Source organism: Peromyscus californicus, unplaced genomic scaffold (genome assembly GCF_007827085.1).
Source record: "Peromyscus californicus insignis strain IS unplaced genomic scaffold, ASM782708v3 Scaffold_21__1_contigs__length_65335640, whole genome shotgun sequence".
NCBI classification, from domain to species: Eukaryota; Metazoa; Chordata; class Mammalia; order Rodentia; family Cricetidae; genus Peromyscus; species Peromyscus californicus.
Window position 1 is genome coordinate 15,151,371 of NW_026294514.1, and position 20,765 is coordinate 15,172,135.

At 42.6% G+C, this 20,765-nt stretch overlaps 1 non-coding gene across 1 annotated transcript; it reads left to right on the plus strand.

The window, feature by feature from the left end:
- Nucleotides 1–904: 904 nt before the first annotated feature.
- Nucleotides 905–1,009, plus strand: LOC128118082 (U6 spliceosomal RNA). The gene has a single exon (XR_008221003.1). It is a non-coding gene; the product is annotated as a U6 spliceosomal RNA (small nuclear RNA).
- The last annotated feature ends 19,756 nt before the right edge of the window (nt 1,010–20,765 follow it).

The following is a 20,765-nucleotide window of genomic DNA, read 5'->3' on the forward strand; positions in this document are numbered from 1 at the left end:
TTAGATAAACAAAGAAACTCATTAAAGTCACATGAATTACACAAGTGAAGCTCAAGCCTGAGCCTAGTTCTATGTGACTCCTTAGCTCAGGACTACTCTACTCCCCAGCTTTTGCAAAAATCACCTGATCAAACTGTGTGCATTTTTGTCATCAATGACCAAGCCAATGGCCAAGTACTTGTAAGGCATCTGTCTCTATCCATTATAACAAAATAACTGAGTGATTTGTAAATAATAGAAACTTACTTCTCATCATTTTGGAGGCTGAGAGGTCCAAGTTCAAGGTACCCACAGATTATGTGTCTGGGGAAGATTTATTGTTTTCTTTCAAGATGGTACCTCTGCTTGCCCTAGCTGGTAGAAGGGATGAAGGAAACAGCTATTTCATTTAAACTCTTAAAAGGGAGACTCCTCATAGCCTAATGACCTCCCAGATGCCAATGTCAACACTATTGCCAACCAGTGCTGCAAATTTTAAAAAAATTAGTGAGAGGTAGGGCTGGGAATAGAAATGAAAGATTTATGAAATGGGGAGGTGATTAATGTCCAGTTGGTGTGTCCACCTTGTATGGAATAAGCACTTGACCCTTTTTCATGACATCATGTCCTCTTTCCTTCGATCGCTGCATGTTCCTGGTTAAATCACGAGGATATACCTATTGGCGAAGAGGAGGATGATTACTGCCTATCTATTGACCATGCTTCCATCGCTTCTTACTAACAGGTCCCTCATTCTGCTAATAACCACACTGGGCTCATTCAAAACAGCTCACCTTCACAATCCTTTTTTGGATCTGTAGCATGGCCACATGCCCAAAAGCTGGCCAGTGGTATGGAACTGAACACAGAGTTCGGCTGGAGCTACCTGCAAAGCAATTGTTAGTTGCTCAAAAGAAGCAAGCTTGTGCTCTATCTGGCAGCGTGAATACTAAAATTTGAATAATACAGAGATTTCGTATGGCCCCTGTGTAAGTATGACGTGTAAATTTACGAAGTGTCCTATATTTCGTGCAGTTCCTGGAAGTTGTTCAACACTTTCTGATTAATCCTAAATACAAAATGCTCTATCCAAATGCAGTGGGTGGCAGCCAGGATTGAAGTGATGTTTTCACTATGGAAAATGGGGGTGGGAGGATGTCAAGCAGCTCGAGCACTTGCCTTTTTCATTCTCTCAGCTCAGCCTGGAATGGGATTGTGATATGCAGCTGGGCAGCAAGTGTCATAGGAGAATAAAGGTTATGGTGTCACACTGAACATGAAACGGTAGAAAGGCAATCCAGCCGAGTCCCCGGTAGAATTGTGTAGCCTCCATCCTGGCCTCAGCTGGTTCGTTTTTTGCACTTACAATGAGTCATGAAAAATAAACCCCTATTTAGGTAAGCCACTATAGTTGGTATCTTGCTGTTGCATGGAGCTGAAAATTCCCAGTGATAGATGGCCGTGTCCCCTGCAATTACGTTAATTTGTCCAAGAGCCGTGTTCAGCATAGGGCACATCATTGTCATGCCCCAAGCTTCCACTGTACAGAGGATCCAGGTGATGTTTAGCTTGGAGATAATGGATTTATGACTCTGGTACCTCACTCTAAAGGGCTTCAGTACTGTAAGGTGACTGCAAAGCTAACCTTCGAGGCTGGGTGTTTGTTCCCCTACTCTGAACCTTAGCTTTAATGCAACTATAATATAAACTTTAAATAGAAATGCCCGATGCAAATGATACGTGTGGAAACATTTCTTTCAGGAAGCAGAGCAAATAATCTCACCCTTCCCAACTCACTTTTGTGTGTATCCCCAGGTTTCTTGTATATGATCTTTTGAACAATCCCTTTTCCCTGAATTTGGTCTAAATTTCATTTTATTCAGAATTTGTGTGGTTGAAGAAGCTTCCTGGGAGAGGTCATCCCAAATGACTCCACTCCCAGACAGAAGGGAACTTACAAGAAGAGAACCCACAATCTCCCCTTCTCAGAACTCCTACTACATCCATGGCCATCTCGTTAGCCTCGCAAAGTACATCTGCATTTTTTATTAGGATTTTCATTGAGAGCTAAGTCTTTTCACGGCGTGCTCTTGGAATGAAGTCATAATCATCTCTACCACACATTTATTATGTGTATATATATATATATATATATATATATATATACATACTCCATACATATTTATATATAACATTAGGCTTGTTGCTATGGAAACAATTACAATACTAACAAATTAAGCATTGTGACTCCACTGTAGTAAGAAATAAGAAATTCAAATGAAACACCAAGCAGTTGTTTAAGCACCAAAAGCTTTAGTAATTAAATACATCAAGACAATACAGAAAACCACAAATTAATATCTAGGAGCCTTTTCCAGTATGAAAGTCAGCTTTGATGCTGTTTTCCTTTTCCCACGGCATCAACAATCTACATCTTTATAAATTAAGTCTGGCACTGGGTTAAGAAGACTATATCTGCTGCACTGTAAGCTCTCACACCTATGGTCTCGGCTCTCACTGTAGACAGTCCCACCTCCCACAGTCAGGGAGAAGGATTTCATGATGCTTTATATTAATCAAAAGGAGGACTTTTGAAAAGGGGAAGCTCAAATGTGAAGTTGCCCTAACATCCCCTGTTTCATTCAGGCAACATGTAGAACTACCCCTGGGGTTTTGAATATATTAACATCCTTTCACAATTAACCCTAATGGGACCAATGCAGCATTTCCCCCCAGCCTCTAGATTCAAAGCTGCAAAACGCACAGCGCTTAAACAGATCTCATTATATCAGCTATGCCGGATCTCTCCTCTTTACACACAGAGGACTGTACCTCTTTCACTGTCATGCAACATTAAAACAGGAGCACACACAAGGATGACATGGATTTGACAAAAAATTAATGATTTGTACATCACTTTAATGCTTCAAATCTGCAATTCATGTATGCTAATTAGTTCATAATGGGCTGTTGAAGAACAGAACTGTCATCCTGCTGTTTCACAGGTTTCTGGGAGCTCCCATGCAGCCCTGGCTTGCTGGGTTGGCTTCTGGGTCCTGGGCTGTAACATGGCAGATCTATGATAGCCTTCCCCCCACCCCGCACCCCCACACACAATTGTTTCCTGGATATGGTGCTTTAATCTATCAGAGTTACGACGGCATATCTCAAGTAAGTGGTTCCTGGGTGCCGCAATACATCCTGGGAGCCACAGCATAGCGTCACTATATCTCGATGATTGATTTCTAGATTTTAGGCTGTCGGGCTATACCTCAGAGGGTAGCTGTCAGCTTCCGAAATGTATGGAGTTGTATTATGCAGCACATTCTGAGAATGTATCTGCAACTTTTAAAAAATACTATTTACAGATAAAAATGGCTGTAGTGCTTGGAGAGGAGAAACAGGGTGATCACACAGATCAGCTCTTTTCTTACTGTACGATCATGTAGATCCCCCTCCTTCAAGCAATCAGCCACCACCCCACTTGTCTGTTCTCATGGCAGAGACAAAGGCTGTCACAGTCGCAGGAGTCTGCGAGGCTGAGCTGTTACACAGACCGTGGAGAAACACCCGTGCTTGCTGGATTTAAAATCATGCTGCCGTTTATATTGGGAAGCAAACTGATTTTTCCCTGATGCGGTGATGCAGGCTCGATTTGATGTGGTCTTCTTGCCACTCCTGCTCATCTGGAAACCCCAGCTACTGCGCATGTGCAGAGAGGGGATGCCGCAAAGGAACAGGAATCAAATTTGGTAACAGCTTAGGGAAAAAATCAGTCAGGTTCTGATGACTGAAATTCTTGTGCTGAAGATTTTTACAGGGAAAAAAAAAATATAAACTAGAGATCATCAGAGAAAAACTGAGCCAAGCCGGGGGAAAGATACTCCAAATAGAGTTGAGCTGTTGAAAGAGTTTTTGATATTGCCGGCAGTCATTTTACAGGCATGGGGAATACTGATGTGATCGAAGGAAGTCTGGAAGGGCTTTAATCAGTTAGAGTTTTGTTGAAGTGTTTATTTAAGGTCTGTAACCAAGCCTGGAGGAAGATTTACTAATCATTATTAGTGTTTAACAAAAGTCGAGTGAGTGGAAGGTGCTTTTTAAAATGGTGTGCCTTTTCAAAGACATAAAATGGTATTCCAACCTACAGTTTGTACATGGTTCTTCAGCTAGGACATGTACATTCGGTGTATTGATGACATTTTCTGATTCATATTTGGTTTTGGTTTTGTCTTGTTTCTATTTTTTTTTTTCCTAAAAACAACATCTGATATAGCCCAGGCTGGCTCAGGACTCCCTGTGTAGCTGAAGTTGGCCTTGATCCTCCTGCCTCTACCTCTCAGTTGCTGGGATTCTTACTAATACTTGAACCATATTTTCTTGTGAGGGAACTCAAGTCACAAATCTGAAGCTCCATGCAATGGTTGGGTTAATCGAAGATGGAGATTAAAATTTGTGTTGGGTCTGGGATGTTGGGTCATTTGGTAGACTTAGATTCTGGAGAAACTGCCAGACTGTTTTCTAAGGAAATAGTAGCATTTTACATCCCAGCCAGCAGTTTGTGAGAGGCTTGCTTCCTCCACGTCCTCGCCAATACTTGGTGAGTTCCGTCCTTCCACTCGAGATGTTCTATTAATAATAGCTATTATTTGTCTTGCCTTGCTGAGGTTTTAACCTGAATTTCCCTCATAACTACTCGTTTATTAACTCAGCGTTGTGCTCATGTACTTGCTCTCTGCTCTTCATGCTGCTCATTTTGATTTATTGTTCTTTTTTGTTATTTATTTCTGAGTTATTTATATGTTAAATTCGTGGGGTTTTTTCAGGTATGATTTGCAAATAGCTTCCCCAGATCTGAGGCTTTTCTTTCATTGACCTAGCACCTGCCTTAGGTAGGGTTTCTGTTGCTGTGAAGAGACACCATGACCACAGCAAACTCTTATAAAAGAAAACATTTAATTGGGGTGGCTCGTTTAACAGTTCAGAGGTTCAGTCCATTATCATCATGGTGGGACATGGCGGTGTGCAGGCGGACATGATGCTGGAGAAGTAGCTGAGAGTCCTACATCTTGCAGGCAACAGGAAGTGGTCTGTCTCACTGGATGTGCCTTGAACATAAATGAGACCTCAAAGCTCACCTCCATAGTAACTAACACACTTCCTCCAACAAGGCCACACCCACCCCAACAATGCCAAGCCTCCTAATAGTGCCACTCCCTTTGGAAGCCATCTTCTTTCAAACCACCACAGCATCTTTTTGGAGGCAAGGTTTCACTGTGTAGCTTCAGCTGTCCTGGAACTCACTATGTAGACCAAGCCAACCTTGAACTCACAGAAATCTGCCTGCCTCTGCCTTCTGAGTGCTGGGACTAGTGTGCATCACCATCCCTGGCTAGTATTATTTTTTTGAAGGGAATAAAGTGTTAATTTAATTGTATTAAAATTGATTACCTGTATATTTACATTTATGTCCTTACAGCCAGTATCTACAAGGTTCCAGGGCTCCTGTAAATAATAGAATCCAAAGGTTCTCAAGATCCTACATAAAATGGCATAGCATTAGTATATAACCTGGGCCTGTCCTCTTCTATGAAGTGCATTATCTCCAGGTCACTTACAGCCCACTTACATACAATGCCAGTGGACTTCTTCTTGGTTGATTGGTTGGTTTGGGATAGGTCTGCACAACCATGCTTGTTCAATTCTTTTAGTTTTATATTTCTGATTCCAGGTTGGCTGAATCTGAGGATGTGGTATTTATAGACTCAAACCACCTACTGTGTGTTTTCTGTTGTATTCCCTCATCATTCTCAGGTCATCTGCCAGATTTTCATTTGCTCCTCATTATCTCCATCCTGTGGTGGAGGCTGAGAAGCCCAGCCAGAAATGAAATCATCTGTGCAGACAAAGACTTTATAAATACACGCATGCTCACACCTGCTGTGTTTTTGAATGGCCAGAACATGAAACCAGAGCACTCAAATGCTCACCCACAGGTGAGTAAATACATATATTGTTTTATATTTGCATGCAAGTGTTCAGCCTTAGGAACAGAAGGAGTGGTACACGCGTAATGTGTGTGCACCTGAAAGCAATTAGGCTGGTGGAAGAAGCCAAGCAGAAAGAGGACACACTGTATGAGTTCGTTCCTGTGACAGGGACAAGAAAATGCGGGATAATCTACAGTGACACAAAGCAGATCAGCAGAGTGTGGGGATGGGGTGGGAGAGGAAGAGAAATCCCGAGGGCACCAGCAAACCACGGGTGCCGATGGAGATGCCAATTCACTTGTTTGAACTGAGTGCTTCAGGAGTGTGCGTGTATCTTCGAATTTGTTATGTTTTAAACTTGAACGTGGTTAGTTTACTGTCTGTCCATCTATCTCAAGAAAGCTCTGAAAGTCTTCCCCTTGTTGCTGCATTCACAGTTCCCCAGGGCTGAGTCACAGGACAGAACAAGAAAGCCTTCCACCAGCCACTGTCCGATTCGGATTTCGAGACACAGCCCCTCTCTCCATCCCCTCACTTCACGGTAGTGCACAGCTGGTTTTCCCGAGGAGGGTGGGACAGATGTGAAACTTCAGACGCCACGTGCAAGGGAAGGAAGCAGCAACATGACCAGAGCTTAAGTTCAGGAAGGGAAGAAAGACCCATCGAGTGCTCAGCTCATTGGCGTTAACATTACAAAATGACAGTGACAGGAGAAAACATTTAAACATTTGCAATAGGTATAGTTGACTCAGCTCTAGACTATACAAAGAATTCTTAGAACTTCTTAGTAAGGAGAGAAATAATGCCCCCAAACCAATTAGATATCCATATATATATATATATATATATATATATATATATATATATATATATATGTGTGTGTGTGTGTGTGTGTGTGTGTGTGTGTGTGTGTGTGTGTGTGTGTGTAGATAGGTAGATAGTTATAGATATCTATCTATATATATATGGGTAGCTAACTAGCTAGCTAATATATCTACATATATACACACACACATATATATGTGAGTATAGGTAGGTAGGTAACTGTATATACACACACATATATATGTAGGTAGGCAGATAGATAGCTATATATATGTATATATATATACACACACATATATACATTTATATGTAGGTAGGTATGTAGATAGCTATATATACACATATGTAGGTAGGTAGGTTGGTAGGTAGGTAGGTAGGTAGGTAGGCAGCTCTAGATGTATCCAATCATATGCTTATATGAATGCATGGTAAGCCCACTCAAAAGTACTTACTCATCATTAGACAAAATAAATGAAAATCACACTACATACTGAGACTAATGCACACCCAGAGGGTTGCTGAAATTAAACATAATAACAGCCTCACAAACTGTTGGTGAGGATGTTGGTATTTAGAATTTTGATACATCGATGGAGGGATTTTAAAAATGCTAAGTTGACTTTCAAAAGCTCTTTGAAAATTTCTTTGAAGAGTTAAGGATATGTGGTGCCCAAGACCCAGCAATTTCTCTCCTGAGTGTGTACTCAAGTGGGCTGAAATGAAAGCACATGCCCACACAAATACATGAATATTCATTGCCGTTTTATTCAAGGTTGCCCGTGACTGGAAACTCTTTCTCCTCCACCGGGGACTCCAGTTACTCGAGTGTTGGAGGTTTGAAGTTGTTCCTCAGCTGTGACATCTGCTCATTTGCTTTTCCAAGTTTGGAAAAACAATTCTCTCTGGGTTTCATTTCAGGTAGCTTCTACTGCTATTTCTTAGAAATTACAGATCTTTTCTTTTCCACTATGTAATATATTCCCTCCCTCCCAGAGAATAGTTTACAGTGCTAGAAGATGATCCGTTGGGTCTATGAATGTTGTCCACACCACAATGGTGAGCTATCTTTCTTTTGCTTTCTGAACTTATGGATGGCGGCATTATAATAACTTTTAACTTCTTTGTTTGTGAACTTTGTTGCCAACATCATCAGTTTCAGTCAATTGACTTCCCCCCTCATTATGAGTCACACTTCCTTGCTTCAAATGCTAATTCTGCTAATTTCAGAATAAATGTTTGACATCGTGAATTTTATATTTGAGAGTAAAGTTTGAATCCTTGTAAACATTCTTGAGCTTGACTACAGAATGCACTTGAACCACTGTTTGAACTTACTTCTGGTTGTTGTCACATGGAAGGAGAGCAGTCTTTCTTCTAGGAGCTACTTAATGTCAACACTCCAGCCAGATCTTTCTGTCAGCTCTACATAGTATCCCGTGAATGATGAGGTTCTGCTCCCTGGCTGGTGGGAACAGGGAACATCACTGGCTTTGTGAGAGCACTTGATATGAGTTTTCTAATTGTTTCAAGCCCTTGATATGAGTTTTCCAATCTTTTCAGAGAGTTTCCCCCCCCCCCAGGCTTATAGAGAAGACATGCAAACACATACCAGAGACATCTCAGGTGAAGAGTGAGACATGGAGGACTTGGCATAGGACCGTCACTTCAGCTCTGTTCTCTCTTCTCCCACAACCTCTAACTACACAAGCACCCTTTTCTCCCCCATTCTAGGAGGCCCCTGCACTCTGCTTATGATGGCTCCCTTCTGCACCACAGCCAGAGTATGTAGGCCAGTGGTTCTCAACCTTCCTAATGCTGTGACCCTTTAATACAGTTCCTCATGCTGTGGTGACGCCCAACCACAAAATTATTTTTGTTACTACTTCATAACTATAATTTTGCTACTCTTATGAATCATAATGTTAATACTGTGTTTTCTGATGGTCTTTTGGGGGTCCCATCCCACAGTTTGAGAACCGCTGATCTATGCAATGGGCACATCATAGGACCCACTACCTCTGTCTCCCATACATTCAGACTCAACGCTTTTCATTGCTTGATGCCCAAAATACTCACAATGGTTGCATCATATTTAGTGTCCATTTTTGCTTAGTTGTTTCAGAAATAACAACAGTGTTTGATTTTTTTTAAGGTGCTATTCATTTATAAAGAAATAGGAAGCTTGCAAATAATCTTTGGGGTAAAGAAGACTCAGGTGTCAGATTGGGAGAAACAGAGAAAGAAGGCTTAAGTATAGGACCAGCCCAAACTTCCAGTTTGAAAACAGAAAAGGTCATCATGCTAGACAGAACACGTCCTTGAAAGATGCTGAGTCCTGATCACAAAGACTAGGAATGCAGTACCTTGTAGGGAAAAAGTGACTTTGCAGATTGGCCCAAGTATTGAAATGATCATAGGCTAGGGAGATTATCTGGGCTATTTGGGTAGATACAACATAATCACTGTGGTCCTTATAAGAGAAAGATGGAGGTAGTAATGTCAGAGATGTGGACCTAGAGGACAGAATCGACCATGGACATTGCCATTTCGTTACAAGATTAAGAACTCTTTGGGAAACAATCTGACAGTGGTGGAGGGAGTGGAGGCTGGTGTGGACCCAGAAGCCAAGAACTGAAGGCGACCTCTGGAAGCTGGAAAATGCAAACAAACAAACAAGATATTTTCCTTTAATGCTTTCAGAAGGGAAATAGCTCTGTTAAAATCTTAATATAAGCCCAGCCAAGGCCCTTATAAACATTGGAAATCCAGAACTGTATGAGAAGGTAAGGTTATATTTTTGAGATTACTTAGTGATAATGTGTTATAGCAGTGATTGAACACCAGCATAGCTAGGAATTAGAAGTGCATGCTTCGGCCAGGCGGCGGTGGCCCACGCCTTTAATCCCAGCACTTGGGAAGCAGATCCAGGCGGATCTCTGTGAGTTCAAGGCCAGCCTGGGCTACAGAGTGAGATCCAGGACAGGCACCAAAACTACAAGAGAAATGCTGTCTCGGAAAAAGAAGAAGGAGGAGGAGAAGGGGAAGGGGGAGAGGTAGGGGGAGGAGGAGGAGGAGGAGGAGGAGGAGGAGGAGAAGAAGAAGAAGAAAAAGAAGAAGAAGAAGAAGAAGAAGAAGAAGAAGAAGAAGAAGAAGAAGAAGAAGAAGAAGAAGAAGAAGAAGAAGAAGAAGAAGTGTGTCCTTCAGCTCCTACATCAACAAGAAGATGGCCAGGTAGTGAAGTTCCCATGTGTAGGCTTCCTCATTTGGACATCTTCTATCTTCTGGTGTATGAAGAATTAAACTCCAAATGGGTCCCACTTTCTGTTAGCCTCTCTTGACGTACTAAACTGACCGCAATGAAGGATGACTCTTAGCCAGGTGCTTACAGCAACACTGGTGCCTGTAATATCCTCAGCCCTCGTCTGCATCCAAATAGATCCAGATTACACAAGGGATGAAGGAAAGAAAGTGGATCTACAAACCTAAATTAGACATCTTTAACTATGTTCACCATTAAGAAAATTGAAGTCTCCTCTTCAAACATTTGCATTTAGAAACCTGGGTGTATTAGTTAGTGTTTTGTAACCGTGATAAAACACCATGGCCTAAGGTGACTTATAGAAGAAAGAGTTTATTTGGGCCTACAGTTCCAGAGGGTGAGACTCAATAATAGTAGTGGAGATTTGGCAGCAAGCAGCTGGAACAGGAAGTTGAGAGGTCACATCACACATAGGAAGCAGAGCACACACTGGAACTTACTCCTGTGAGGCTATAAGCTCTCAAAGCCCTCCCCAATGTTAACGTCCTTCCTCCAGGAAGTCTTTGTTTCCTGAAAATTCCTTAACCCCCATAAACAGCAGCACCAAGCGAGGATCAGGTGTTCTAATACGTGAACTTGTTGAGGAACAGTCCTAATCCAAACCACCACAACAGACTTTCATATTCGAAATAAGGGATTCCTTATATCTCATGCCCTTAGCTCTAGTTTATTTCTACTTACTTTCCACCACTTCAAATAACTGAAGAGTAATTATTAATGAACCTTTTATCGTGATTCCTGGATACCTTTGTAATACCTGTGAGCTAGCTTTTCCTCATTATGATAAAACACCTGAGAACTGGAACTTAAAGATTTATCTGGGCTCATATCTTCAAAGGTTTCAATTTGGGGATCCTTGGCCTTTTTGCATTGGGTTTGAGGTGAGGCGTAAGTAGAAGAAAGAGAAGAGAGGAGGAAGGGGAGGGAAGAAGGGAAAAAGAATGAGAAGACAGGAGGAGAAGAATGGTGGAAAAGAGATAAGGAAAGGAAACGAGGTAAGTAGAGAGGCAAGAAGACCCGGGGACTAGATATCTCCTTCAGTGGCATGTCCCCACTGACCGCTTCTCCTTCTGGAGAGCCCACCTCCTAAGAGCCCATTCAGCTATGAACTCATTCACAGGTTAGTCCATGTGAGTCAATTATGTAGTCGAGTCTCGGCAGCACCACCACCCAGGGACCAAACTTTCAATCCTTAAGTCTCTTAAGGGCATCAGCGATCCTAACCATCATATTGAAGTTAAGTCATAACCATTCTTTATCGGCGAAACTTTCTTAATAACACAGAAAAGTTGTCGGTATGGAAAGCCTGAGTACGTTAAAGTCCTCCGTAGAGAATTAGCAGCCAGGAAGATAGAATTCAGAGAACTGAATGGTCTCCTTTCTGGGCCGGGTAGGAAAAGAGCTGTGGGGAGATGGCTGTCGCTTTGGTTGTAAATCTCTCTCTCTCTCTCTCTGTGTGAGGATGAGCACAGACAAGGAATGAGCTGACTTGCACATGCATTGTGGTGGAGGAGAGCTTTGCTCCTGGGTACAGAGAAGGGCACATTGTTGGGGTTCGGTTCAGTGCCTGTGGCCTCTCTGTGAGAAAAAAGGAATGCTCCACAGCCTCCTTTGTCACAGCGTTCAGCTGCAAGTTCAGGTCAGGCAGAGTGGAGACAGTGGCTTCTTTTATTTTTTCTATTTTGTTTTTTTTTTTTTCATTTTCTCGTCTCCTCCCTTTTTTCTTCTTTGCCTCCATAAAGATCTTATGAAACAAGCCATGACAAGATTTTCAGACAGACTAGATGAGACAAGAAGATGTCCACCAGCAGAATTAGGTTTAAGGAGACCTAAATTAGTTTGGCTAGTTTTATCTTATTTACAAGATGGATAATATATACATACACATTGAAACTGTGTCTATATAAGATCACAAATCCAATTTCTTCTAAAAATCAGATATTCCTTTTTCCTTCATTAACTGGATGATAGCAACGCACAGCGCTGCCTTCCTTTCATATTTTTGCTTCAGTTAATTGTAAGAATCCATTCATATATGCTAAGTATGAAATTGTTTTGTGTCTCAAACACCTATGTGCATGTGCACACCCTTTTCATGTCTTCTTTCCATATCCTAATCTAGAAGAATCTCAAAATGATGGAGGCTAAACATTACTTGTACAACTAGCAACATTCTTTTTTTTTTCTTTGTCATGCTATCATTTATCTATCACAAAACAGGTATCAGGTTCTCTATTATGGAGCTGCCAATGAAATAGTGCTTCTGAGGCTTGGAAAAGAGTCTAAAGAAATCTGGCTTGCAGAAGCATAGGGGAAAAGCTCCCTGGAGGCTGCCGGCTGATTACAGGAACTGTCAGTCAGGTGACAGTACTTTGAAGGCTAGAGGCATTCTTGAGAGTCTCCTGCGGAGTGTGTGAGGACTAGGAGAAGAGAGTTCAACTCAGGAAAACTCAGCAGACAGAGTTTGTCATTTGTCAGGTAGTTCCTTGGAACGATTTTGACTTAGGAATAGAGATTCTGGGTCTTACAGGTGCTGCATCCTTAATGGTAGACAGTTGCAAAAGAAGATCCAGCCTACAAATTGGGAATGAAAATGAAAAATAAATTATAAAATCTAAGCCATCATTAGGTGCATGGCCTCAATCCCATTACTTTGTCTAGCATATTAATTGTTACGTTTGTATGAAGTGCCTGTGAAGTTATCAGGGTTACCTGTGGACAGCACAGACACTGCACACCTTTCACAGGGCTTAAAAAATGACAGAAGAAAGAGGTGTTAGGGCAACGTGGTCACGTAGACCAACATTCTCGTCTCAAAGCTTGTGAATATGTGATCTGACTTTGCAGGTGTGATATTTGAAAATCTCAAGATTGAGATATTATCTTGGATTATCCAGGTGGGCCCGATAGAATCCCAAATGCCTTTCTATATGAGGGCGACAAGAGGTTCAGAGTCAGAGATGAAGGGATAACAAAGCTCACGCTGGAGTAGAGAACCGCTATACGGCTGGCTTTCAAGATAGAGAAAAGGGTCAGGAGTCAATGAAAGGAGATGATCTTCTATATCAGGAAAGGTAAGAACATAGACTGCCCTCCAGAACCCACAGGGGGTGCAGAGATCTGAATCAGGGCACCACAAGAGCAAGATTATCAGAGAGCAGATTCTGGGTGGCTTTGTGCACGCCAAGCTTTTACACCTTTAGAGCAAGACGGTCACGGAAGGGCTGTGCAAATGGTTGCTTTGTGCAGAATGGATTTGAGGAAGGCGAAGAAGATGCTAGATGAATATGATTAGCAAGTGATAATTACACAAGCTTAGACAAGAACGGCCAGACAGTGGGAAACAGGCACAGTTTTCAAGGTAGCATCCGCAGAACCCACTAATGGGTTGCTTGACTGAACCAATGTTTTCTTTTAATGAAGGATGGGAGGGTGCTGCTCAGGGGTAGACCACTTGTCCAGAAAGTATGAGGTACAGGGTTTGATCCACAGCACTTGCCCAAATAAATGCTTCTCAGTGCCCATTACAGGACTGCATCATGTGATTATCAGTTCTGGGATGTATCTAGTTTAGGGCTAACACAAAGAGTCATACTATTGGTATTCCTATACCACTCTCATTATAAACATATAATTTTATTGCTCTTGGGTAAATACCTAGGAATGAAATTGCTGGATCGCCATAGGGGGTATATTTAACTTTTTAAGAAACTGTCATGCTGCTTCACAAAGTGATGGCCTGAGTTTACACTCCCCTTGATGATGCCCTAGACAATGTAGTGGCAAGAAAGTCGGTATGTTCCTGTTACCTTAAACCAAGGAACAATGTGTCCAGCTCCTTATCTCACTCCAGGTTTTGCGTGTTAGAAGAGAGAAAAGGGAAGAGCAGACTACTGTACCCTGAGCCGAGTCTCTGGGACTTAGAATCTCTTGGGTTTTTGTTTTGTTTTGGTTTGGTTTGGTTTTTTGGGGGGTTCAAGTATTCCCTCAATTGTCACTGATTCTAGGGAATGTTTTCCTTGCACGCTTGTATAGATGGTATTTGCCAAATCAAGCCCTAAGATAAAAGCAAACATTCACGCCTCAGATGATATTTATTCTTGGACAATCTTAAAGTTGGTTTTGGATTTATTTATTTATGAGTATTTTGCCTACATGTATATATGTGTAGCACATGCATGCCTGGTACCCACCTACAAGAGAGGAGGGCATCTGAACTCCTGGAACTGGAGTTACAGATGATTGTGAGCCACCATGTAGGTGCTGGGAATCGAACCTCGGTCTTCCTCAGAGTAGCAAATGCTATTAACTACCGACCCATAGCTCCGGCCTCATCTCTTTGACTATCTGAGACAAAGATGACAGGCTGAGGCCTCAAGCTTAGCAAGTGCTCATTTTCCCCCCTAGCCTTCCCAGAAGTCTTGTCTGAAACCACGTGGCTCCATAATTCTAAACACCCTCTCTTTCAGATCTGTCCCATCCACACCTTAGCCTCCAAATTTGCAAGTTCAGACAAGCTTCCCCCACCTCACCACTGAAGAGAGCCAATGCTGCTATCCCTCAGATTCTCTCTCCAAAAGAGAAAGTATAAAGTGGGATCTTGGAAAGCTGGAAGGGTGCCAACCAGAGAAGACTCCAGAACCAACAGGCTTCATTTAGGACTCTGTCAAATCAGGATGCACAGCTAGCTGTTGGCTGGAAAGCTGCATTCCCTTACATAACAGAGCAAGGAAGGAAGGGATGACTAGTGTAGTAGGCCAGAGCTGGGTATGGAAAGCTCAAAGTCGAGGCGGTTTGGGAGAAAAAGTTTACAAAAGACTGATGATAGTCCTGAGCAGTTTTGTGACTGAAAAAAACTGGGGAGATGGAGGTGGTGGTGTTACAAGTGCCTTGGTGGGTTTGAAATTGGCCCTTCCTTGGAGGATTAGTTCTTACCCGGGGAACAAGAGCTATCCATGTTTAAGAAAACTGGGTTCAAGGGCAGGTCCTCCCAAACACGTGTCAACTGGAGCTTGTGAGTATGATTTCCTTTCATAAAATGGTCTCTGTGGCTGTAATTAAGTGAAAAGTCTCAAGATGAGATCATCCTGAATTATGTAGGTGAGATTGAAATCCAGTGACCGGTGTCATTGTAAGAGTCCGGGCAGGTGCAGGAGGCCACAAGAGGATGGACTTGAAGCCACAAGTCAAAAAACCCAGGGCTATCAGAAGCTGGAAGCAGTGAAAGAAGGTTCTTCTTAGTCAGGAGGAAACGGAGTCCTGCTGAGATCTTCTCTTTAGATGTCTGGGCTCAGAACAGAATTAGCTATGTTGATTTGAAGATGCTCCACCTGATGTAGTTCATTACACAGCCCAGGAAACTAACATAGAACATAAGGTACTAATAAATATGGCCGACAAATATTATTCTTGTTCAATAGGCCTAGATGTGGGGCCAGGGGAATGGATGTGTATAGATGTGGAAAGATGGACTGAGCATGAGTGTGGGAAGTTCCAAGCAAGTCCACCAGAGTACAATCCAAGGTTAGAAGACAAAAAGACAAAATTGTCTACGGGCATCATCTTGTGAAGCCACTTCTGGGATGGCCCCGGACAGCACCTACACTCTGCTTCATATTACCCACCCATCCGGTCTGAAACAAGAGCCAACTAGAGATTGGGAGGCAGCTACTCCCCACTCTGTCTCTTGCAGGCCCCATAAATACATGTGACTTCTTCATTTAGTTCAGGCTCATTACCAGTAGGGCAAGCCACACAATTCCGTTCTTTTAATCATTTTTCTCATTATTTTTCGCTCCCTGTTTTAGTTGTCCCATATTTCTCCACTTCTGTCAAACAGCCCCTTGGTTATACATTTTTCTTGTCATTTGCCTTTAGAAAAACAGAACTAAACAGCATAATTAGCATTGCTTATATGAAAGATGTGACTTCGGGAGGGAAAGTTGCCATTAATTGCTGACTCACACTGTAAACATCTTGGAATCTTTTGAGCGTACTGCGTTTCTGATCCCCTCAGGGCCCCTCATGAGGTCCAATGGAGCTCTGTCTGTCAAGAAATGGTGACTCAGGCCATGACTGTGCCGGAGAAATCTAGTTATGGGGCATGTGTGACTAAAGCCATGGCCATGGTATACCAGAGCTATATAGATAAATACCCAATATGTGTTGTACAGGGAAGCCAACTTGGTTGATTTTCTAGATCACATCTCAGGGGTCCATGCCAGGGTTTATAAAGAGGAGAGCATTAAATTTGAAAAGATAGCAACTCTATAGTAGAATCCCTTCACTTATGGCACTCCATGTTTGAGGGTGATTTTTTTTTCTGTAGAGCCCAAGAAGAAAAGTGCCTCCTATACTTGGTTCTCAACCTGCCCACCAGGCTTTGGGGTATGAATTTGCTAAATTTAGCTCATGTTTTAACTTGGGGATTGAACTGGGAAAGTTGTTACAAAGGGGATGGTAGGATACCGAGTTTGAGGTAGAGATGGTCTGTGTTTTTAAGTGTAAATGCTCTCTAGCTTTATCCCTTGGTCCTGATGATAGTAAGGAGGTTGTAAGGCTGTCCTGAGAAAGCATGATGGGCCAGTAGCAGGCACATAGAAACTACTTACATAATAGACTGCTGTCAGCACAGCTGCAGTGGATTTTCATATACTGCAGATAAAACCTTCTCCTTTCTCCCTTTAAAATCGTTTGTGAATCGTCTGGTTTAAGCAGAACCAGGATAAAGACACAGCAGCCCTAAGTTCTTCACCTGAAACCCTCTTGGTCCACTGGGAGGCACGTGACTCTGACCACTGTATCATCCAAGGGTTGTGGGACTCTTGGCTGTAGTTTGAAGTATGGCAAGTAGTGTCTAGATGCCCCAAATACATTGCTTCTGAGAGTACCCCACCCCCATTCTAATGCAGGTCTCAGACCCTCCTTAGGGTCTGGAATAGCCCAGCCTTGCAGATGCCCTCAGTTCTGAGAAAAACCTTTAGCAACCCAACCCTATGGCTTCTAGGGTCTAGTGAACTCAAATACTACACCTTCTGGGTTCAAATCTCAAGTCATTACTTGCTAGAAGTATGTTCCAAGAACTGAGAGGGCCAGATAAAATATTAGATGTCTAGCTGTGCTTGAATTTCAAATAAAGAAATAATTTTGGTTCAACAATAGTCCAGATGTGACATACAATACTTGGTTTGTTAATAAAAAATTGGGAGCAGGTGATAACATGAAACAATTTTACTAGGGAACCATCGATTGCTATCAGAAATTCAATTTCAACAGGTATTCTTTATTTTTATTTGCCAAACTGGTGACCCTGTCTTGTACCTTTAATCCTTCTGGGCCTCAGTTTCTTTATCTGGGAAATGGACACACACACACACACACACACACACACACACACACACACACACACACAGTGAGACACACACACACAGAGACACAGACAGACAGACAGACAGACAGACACACACACACACACACACACACACACACACACACACACACACACACTTGAATTCTGAATCTCTATCTCCCAAAATTGTTACATGGACCAATAGTTTATAAAGTACTTAGAACAGGACTTGTCAGGTAGTGTGAACAACTGACAGTTAAATAAAGAACCATCCACACAATCATCTCTTCAGGCTGTCTACACATGATTTACATTGACAAATGCATGTGCTTCGTTTTTACAAAAGTACAATTGAAAGTTTCTAGAATAAGAGATCAACTTATCTCTCAATACAGTGATTTCAACTACCTTCCTGATGCCTGTTTGCCCCAAGCAGCCTCCAAATCAGCCTCCACTATTCCTGCAGCAGTCTCTGCCGTTACTTTAGATAATTACCTAAATATGACCCAATCCTATCCCTCCCATTAACTCAATGTTGGTGCAGAATAAACATTATCAAGGAGTAGATAAAGGGAATGGGAGGGTAGGACCCCAGCTACATTCTCCCTTTACCTTATCAACATGGATGCTCCATCTTTGTGTCTTGGATAGAACTCAGGTTCCACTCTCGATCTCACTCATCTGTCTCCTTCCACAAATACACCTGCAAAGAAAGCTGATGTTGGACCAAACATCCATTGGCCAATTCCTTCCTTTTGTCTATATGGTCTTAAAAGGAGGTGGGGTTGGAAAGGTGAGCAAGGAAGTATACATGTAGTGGGAAGTGTGCCTTCTACCTCCTCAAGACACTGTTCTGCCCCACATCTCTTCAAGCCAGATGGTCACTCAGATTCTCTGATGCTGTTAGCATGTGCCATACTACAGGGTCTTTGGAACTAGCCTCAAAGTTCCAGCAAATGGGCCTAGATCTTTTCTTAGGTACTGGGATCACTGAGCTTCAGGAATGGACTCCCTTTCAGTCTGTATTTCTTGTTTTTCCTAATAGTGAAAATCTGAAGCCTAGAAAATATCATATTGAGTCAAAGACAGGAAGCCAAGAGAGTTGATAGACGGCAAAGTAGGTGTCACACCCCCTTACCGTGTGACCAAGCTGTGACCTAGGATAGAACACAACAGGGCACACACAGCTGAGACTGAAAGACAGTTCAGTGCGCAGTACAGGAGAACAGAGGCATCCATCAGCTACCAAGTCCTCAAAAGGTAAGAGAGTATACCCAGACTCCGGTTCTAGAGAACTCAGATGACCCCTCCTCTGATTAGTCATGTCTCCTAACTCTGAAAGGCTGCCTTCAGCCTTACTCCTCAGCTAGGGTAGGAGAGAGTTTGTACCGTGACAGACTATGACAAAAGTAACTTAAGGGAAGACAGATCCCTTTTGGCTCACAGTTTCAGAGGGGCTCAGTCCATCATACTGGGGAAGTATGGTGGAGTGGGTCTGTCTGTGGCTGAGCGAGGTACAGTGGCGACTGCTCATGTCGTAGCAGACCAGAAAACAGAGACTAGAGCCGGAAGTGAGTTTAACCTCTAATAACCACCCCTAGTAACCTGCTTCTCTAAGCCAGGCTCTACCTCCTATGGGTTTCACAACCTCTGAAAACCAGCATTCATAGCACGGGACCAAGCACTGAAACAGGAACCTTTGGGGGACATTTTTGACTCAAGCTGTGACAAACCTATAAGGGGACCAGTCTAAGCTGCGGGAGTCATTCCATGGGCTGGTGGGTGGCAGAGTCTCTGCTTCCTGACCCAGAATCCATAATCTCACTGACAGTACTTCGTAAGGAAGAAATAAGAGCATGGACTCCCTGGGCTGTAGATATGCTCTGCCGTGATCTCCCAGTTATCTACCACTGCATAACAAACACTCCAGACCTAGAAGCTCAGAAACAGTAACTACTTAACCCCCGCAGTGCTGTAGGTGGTGTCGGATGTTCAGACATTTATAGGCGTTACTGAAATTCTGAGCTGTTTGTGGGGCTCAGTCCTCCTCTATTTAAACCTTTCTCTGTGTAGCTCCTGGGGCTGCCTCCTTGGGCAGTTGAGTTCCAAAAGCAATATTCCCTTAGTGAGAGTGCCAAGATACAGCGCCAGAAACAACTAGTCCTGACAAGGACTGGCCCAGGACTGTGACGTCAGCTTTATCCAATTGGTTACAATAGTTATAGAGCCAGCTTAGAGCCAATGGGAGGGGGCTCACACAACCGTACAAATCCCTGAAGTTCAGTGGGAGTCACTAAAACGCAGATGGGGGCCAGAGAGACACACTTGACACCAAGACCGAAGACCTGAACTCCATGCCTGGAGCCCACATGGTGGAAGAGAACCAGCACAGATTGTCTTATGACCACTACAGCTCATGTTGTGGCACATGTACACACACACACACACACACACACACACACACACACACACACACACACATCAACATGAAATAAATCATTCTTTTAAAATATTATTGGAGGTTTTGTAGTGTTCTTAAAACAATACTCTGTTTCATGTATCCCTTTCAATTAAATATGGGTTCATTAAAGATGTTTAACATTTAATGCACTATGTGGTGTGTGTGTGTGTGTGTGTGTGTGTGTGTGTGTGTGTGTGTGTGTGTGTCTTGTCTCTTTTTACATTTAAGTTCACAGATGAACAAACAGATATAAAAATTCTAGTGAAAAGCATAAGATGAACTTCCAACTTGTTAGTTGGAAGAAAGGACTGAGTACAAGGTAGATTGTTTGCAGCTATAGAGTTATAGGGAAGGTTCATGAAAAATCACTAAGAATGTACTTTACACATTATAAACCACTTTGAATAACACTCATTGGTGCTTCTCCTTGGAAGCCAATTCCTCTTCAAAGATTAAAGTTAGGGGTTCTACTTCCTCTTCCCTTCTCAAGAACACTGGGACAGCCAGCGCTCGGTTAAATCCTAGCTGTGTGACCTTGGACAAGTTCCTTAACCTCTCCATGCTTCGATGTCACGGCCTTAAAGTAAAGAAAATGCTAATGTGTTCTTGCGTGCTATGCTTCCAGCAGGACTTGGAACATAATAAATGTTCAGGAAGTGTCAACTGTTGGTGAATACAAGCCTAAGTAATATCCATATTCCTGGGCACCTATGAAAATGCTGCCTTTATGTGACAACAAAAACTTTGCATATGCGATTAAGTTAAGAATCTTTTTAAGGGCTGGAGAGGTGGCTCAGAGGTTAAGAGTAGTGACTGCTCCTCCAAAGGTCCTGAGTTCAATCC